This window comes from Colius striatus, chromosome 10 (genome assembly GCF_028858725.1).
Source record: "Colius striatus isolate bColStr4 chromosome 10, bColStr4.1.hap1, whole genome shotgun sequence".
Taxonomy (NCBI): domain Eukaryota; kingdom Metazoa; phylum Chordata; class Aves; order Coliiformes; family Coliidae; genus Colius; species Colius striatus.
In genome coordinates, this window is record NC_084768.1 from 24,439,599 (window position 1) to 24,445,729 (window position 6,131).

The window sequence follows — 6,131 nt, forward strand, 5'->3', positions numbered from 1 at the left end:
ATCATTGACAGCAGCTCAGATCAAATCACAAAGAAACAACAGGACATATCCCAAAGGCCTTTGCCCTTTCAGAAACAAATTCCCACTTTTCTGGCAAGGGGATATATTAAACTGTGCAACTGTTTCCACATTAAAGTCAATCAAGCCCTATTGCAGCAGCGTGTTTCTTGCCCATCCTGCACCTTCCTTTTAATTTGAAGGAGGAGGAAACTCATTTTATTTCCCACAGTGACTTAACTGTAATTTTGGTATGTCTGGTTGCTGACCAGGGAAAAGCTTCCCAGTACAGCAAATTGAAGAGTACGATAATATTGTGTTATGAGGAACGTGCACCTTCCAGATACATCAAGGAAATGTCAATTCAGCGTCTTCCCATCACCATCCCTATAAGATAGTGGCTCATCTCCAAAGCTGATACGAGTTATTACCTTGGTTTTGAATGGCCCTACACAGTCACTGCAACACAAGGATCTAAATATTTGATTTCTAAAGTGATATGGGATGAGGTAGATGCTCCCTGAATCTGAGATTGTCTTACTCATATGCTTTGCAAACCCACCTGTCAGTGATGGCTCTAATGCTTTTTACCTGGTTGGGTTATTAATACAGCAGTAGTGGTTGTGCACAAGAAAGCAATCCCAGAGAAAACAAGAACACCATGGATTACTTATTAAGATAATGGCCATGAGATGAGACTGTTTGGTTTTCATGTGTTAGAAGAAAGAAAAAATAGCTATTGGAAAGACACTTGGTCAGGCCATGGCCCAAGTTGCCCCATATCTGTTTTCTACAGCCTGTATGTAGCCTGCAAAATTCCCCTGAGGGCTCTTGGGCAAGCACAAAATTGCCCAAGGGATCTGTAACCTCAAGATATTAGAGAACAGAGAACAGGCTTATGGAGATTTGTGTTCAACAGGGGTCTTTGGCTCCCTGTTTTTTCTGTGTGAGCTGAGATGCTTCATGCATAAATGAAATGTTGCAATCAGACAAATGGACACTTGAGCCTCAAGAACTTTAAGAGAAGATGTAATTATTGTAGGGAAATATGGTCTTATTTTATTACAGCTATTAGGCAGACAGGGCATTGCTCTGTCTCCACAAGATATTGGGATGGAAGTGTTACCTCATGTTTTTCCCAAATTATTTGGAAAGGTCATTTCGATACCTGGTGGTATAAATTATCAAAATAAAATGACTTCTTATCATGTCATTTTAATGTAATTAAAGTTCAGAATGGTCCTGGGACTTGTCTTTGCTAAAGATGAAGAAATGTAGCACATGGGTAAACTCTATAGTGAAGTGGAATGAAAACTGCCTTCTTGTGACCTTTGAGAGTATGTTAATGCAATCCTCCACCTACTAATGTACTGCAGATAAGTTCAGAAGGTCTTTTCTTTGCCTACCCAAGAACAACTCAAATAAGGGTTTTAATTTTTTTTGGTTTTACATATACTATTAAACCTGAATTGCTTTTGCCTGGGAGAAAAGCAGGGGATTGAAACTGGCCTGAGGCAATCCCCGCTGGTACCTCCCTCTTGCACACTGCAGCCTCTTTGCATGTTTGCTGTTGAGCCAGAACGACATTAAAAGATTTGAGCAATGCTTATAAAGATCTGATGGGGATGGACCCACTGTCCCCATGGTGGGAGCCTCCCTGTTCCTCTGCCAAACCTGTCTTCTTCTAAATCTTCCAAACTCCTTCCATCCTTTGATCGAAATGGCTTCTTTGCACAGTCAAGTGCCTCCTCGGCATCTAAGCAAGACTGTTGAAGCATTATATCTTTTCTGATAGCAGCCTCAGAAACACACCATATATATAATGAAAGTTATTTGTGGCACGTCTCCCAGGTAAAAGGCTGGGCTGGTTTGTGCAATCAGGCAGGACAACAATTTCACACTGATAGGGGAGGTCATTTGGGGGGGGAGGCACGCCAGAGATATTTTAGCGGCAAGCAACGCATAGCACGTTAGAGGTGAAATTAAAGAACCTTTCTCAAAGGTGTTATGTTCCAAAAGTGATGTATATAAAAATTATGGTTCCATTTATAACATTATGAATTGAACTTGTCTAAAATGTGTGTTGGATCCGTGCCTCTAACCCTGAATTAACTCTCTGAACCTCTGGCTTGCGATGGTAGCCGTGAGTCGATAGCAATGCAGTCACCTTCTGGATGATGAGCTGTGAACTGAACTCTTGGGGCTTTTCTAGAGCATTGAAATAAGGGCTGGGCTGCAGCAAAGCCTGGGAGAAAGTTTGCATCCTCACTTCAGGATTATTCCCATCACAAAGCTCTTTTCCTCAACACTGAAGAACCCTTTACTGCCAGACCTCTAATTAGAAGACACATAACTCCTCATTTGCGACTCTCTTGTGTCTTAGCTCAGGGCAGATTAACTTGGTGTAAACAAACTTGGGCACCCACTTTTCCTTGCTGAGAGCTACACACGATTTTGTTCCACTTGAGAAAATCTCCACTTCAAGTGTCTTTGGCCCAACAAGGGGAATTAATTTCTGCCTGCAGAACACATTGATCTTTTAAATAGCACCTGAGCGGCACATTCGGTAACATGGCTGAGTACACGAGCCTAGCTCCAGGGTGAAGTTAGATTACAAGAGCTAATGTGATGTTGTTGTTGTCCAGCAATTTGCATTTGTATTTTCTTTATATGCAGATTTTTATTTTTAGTATATTCACGTAGTTTTTGCCACAGGGGATACAATTACTTAAAAGAATCATCCTTTTTTAATGCCAATATTCTATTTATAATTTCTGTAGTACATTATTCATTTTGTTCCTCACTTGAAGATTATAACCATCTCAAGGCAGAGTCCTGTCCTTTTTTATTCTGTTTGACATGTCATACCCACAAAGTTGTTGAGCTTCTCGCTGTCATGCGTTGAGCGACGTGAGTGACACCTGCCACGTGCTGTTTGTTTTCTCATGGTTCCTCTGGGAAAAGTGCAGGGCAGACAGCCTTTGCTTGAGGGGTAGGATGGTGGTTTTGAAAAGTATAGAGCTCGTTGCAATGTACAGAGGTTATAGAGATCTTAGATATGGCAAGAACAAGAAATTATGCCTAGCAATTGGAGCTCTGCCCTTGGAAAGTTCACTGCTTCACAGGTGCTTTCACAGCACACATGGGCTTTCTGAGCTTGTTCTCACTACAGGCACTGGAGAGCTTTCTCTGCATAGTAGTTTGGCAAAAATCTCCTGTTTTGCCAAGGAAGCAAAGTTGGTTACTGAGGTCTTAATCTTTGAACCTCAAAATCAAAATCCTGGCACAGATACCTTTATGAGAAGGAGTAAGACTTGGCAGATGGCTTTATATTGTACAGCAAACCAAAGACATGGAGACAAGTATCAAGAAGACAGCATATGTAATGTGTGTGCTATAGTCTACACTACTGAGCAGATGTTCTGTGCTTGATGGTCTTTCTGCAGTCTTGAAGGACCTCACACCTGTGATGGACAAGGAAAGGATGCTGCAGGCTGTGCCTGCCCCTGGCCATCATCATTTATGGCAATGGGGTGATGGCAAATGCCGCCCTCAGGTGCTGGTCATTGTCACAGTGATGGTCCCACACTGCAGGGAGTGTTTCTGTCCTGATAATGGGGCTGACCAGTCACTGCAAACACCAACACTCTTCTTTGTGCACCAGCTGTGCATCACATTTCCTGAGGTTCAGCTGTTCTTAATCTCTAGCTTAAATTCTCTGACCACTGAGTTCTCCTGGTGAGGTGGTGCATTGTAAAGACCAGCAAGGTTCAGTGTCATAGATGCACATCAGGTGTGTGTCCCAGTTAACCCAGTGGTTGTGGAGAGTTGTGGAAAAGGTCCACCAAAGGACCAAAAGATGACCACAAGTCTAGTGCTGAACGTGCCAGTCCTCATTTGGTGTCAGTGAACGCTGGTCTGATAATATGCCTCTACCATGGCAAACAGCCTTAAATACATGAGCAATTATATGGGCTATATTGCTGAAGAAGAGGTATGTACTTAAATGTGGGATCAGGGACAACTTTGTTGCTTGACAGATAAAAAACACTGAAACTGCAAAGCCTTGGAATTAATTTTATGGATTGCTACAATGCTTGCATGGGGCTGACCTTAAAACTTCTGAAGGAGCCACATGGGTACCTACATTGGCTCTTCCTAAACAGCACTTTGTCCTGGCCAGTCAAAGTGTTAGATTTCGAATGCAGGGATCAATAATACTGCTTTTTCTTAAATTTCCCGTTAATGCTAGTAAGACAAGACAGAAAAAAGCAGCTTGCTCGTGGAAGAAGTGATCCTATCTCCCCCTCTGCTGGAAACGCAGGATATGGCCTCCTGGCAGAGAAGGTGAGATGTGTGGGGAATCGGGTTGAGGTGGCTGCTCTGGCAGAGCAGGGGATAGAATAAGGCATAAAAACTGAGCTAAAATTCTCCCTAGCATAAGGTTATGCCCTGCTATCCACTTTCTTCCTTTTTTTCCAGGTTCTGAGGTGGGGTTTTTTTCAGATGTATGGACCGTACACCCAGGAGCAGCCAATTTCCTCATTCCCTGTCCCATCTCCTTCTCCCACTGTTGTCCCACATGCAGGGTCAGTAGCTGTGACAAAGCAAAATAACTTGCCAGACTATCCCCAGTCTCTAATATTATGACACTGAGCTAAGGTTCTCACCACTTTTGTTATAGACAACACCTGAACCTAATTGTCAGTTGCCTCCAAATTTCTCTGCTTTTCACCAGTCACACTGCCCCAGCTTTCTAAAAGTCTGAAAGGTTAGGAACAAATCATATTCCCAAGGTCTGCTGTTGTTTCTGGTTTCTAGTAACACCTCAGTGAAATCCCCTAAAATAACCCCAAATCTGTATAACATACATTTATGACGAATCCCACCAGTCACTAAGGAGCTGAAAAGAATAATGCAGGGAAAATAAGGCTGCTGAATGCTGTGCTTTCAGCCCTTGGACTGATTGTCTACAAAAGATACTCATTGCATCACTGCATAAAAAATAAACCTCATCCAAATCATAAAGTTTTACACTTTTAACAGGCTGAAATTGTGTGTTCTGGGGAGGCTGTTCATGCTTAGGGAGTGTTTGATGCTGCTCTCAGTAGTGGTTTTATTCAAGTTGGGGCTGTGTCTGGGAACTCCCGTCCTGGGTCGGTGCCTCTGATACACAACCCCAGACCAAACCCCAAGCTCCTGTTCCAAACCTCTGCCTGTTTCCTAGCAGTGGTGGACAAGGGGGTCATTGTGCTGTGCTGGGCTGTTGCTGGTCATGGCAATTTGCAGCTCAGAGAGGACCCATTGGAGACACCAGTGCTGTGGGGGAGGTGGGGCAGGAGGAGAAGGGATCACCTGCACTCCCTCCAGCATTTTGAGGGAGGATTTAAAGTCCTGTTTCGTCATCTCCTGGCACATCTGTCTGGTTTCTCTAAGGGAATTGTGCCACATGCACCACTAAAAGCTGACTTACACAGAGCAGCAGCAGCTCTTTATCAGCAGGCATTCCCCAGAAAGGCCCAGAGCCATAGAAAAAACAATTGGCTTCCATTTCTGTGGTATTTGATCTCCACAGCACCATGGCTGTACCATGCTGCCCATGCAGTTACGATAGCCTCATACAGTTTATGACAGCCTTGGGGCTGTTGTTGAAGGGAGGTGAGGCAAGAGGGGTCCCACCAGCACAGGCACTCACAAAATGCAGGTTTTAAAGAAACTTTGGGCATTTTATTTTTATTTTTAGAGCCCATATAGAGGAATCTGCCCTGTCCTTTTACACAGGACCACATCTCTGAAGTCATAACCTTTTGATTCTCCAACAGTGCTTTAATTCACAGCCCATGTTCATACCACAGGGCAAGTCGTAAATCCTCCTCAGCTACCTGCACACAAAGCTGCCATTCATTTTCATCACGCTGCAACTCCAGCCTGGGCTTGGGGGACTTCCCTGCCAACTCCCAGCTCGACAGGGCCCCCCTTTCTTCTCCAAGACCACCACACAGCAGCAGAGCTTTTCATCTGGCAGGGAATGAGACTTGCACTTCAAGTCATGTCTCTGACAAATGGGTTGGGGAGTTTTCCACTTTTTTTTTTTCCCCCTTTTTTATTTGGCAGCTCTCCTCAAGCTTGGCTCT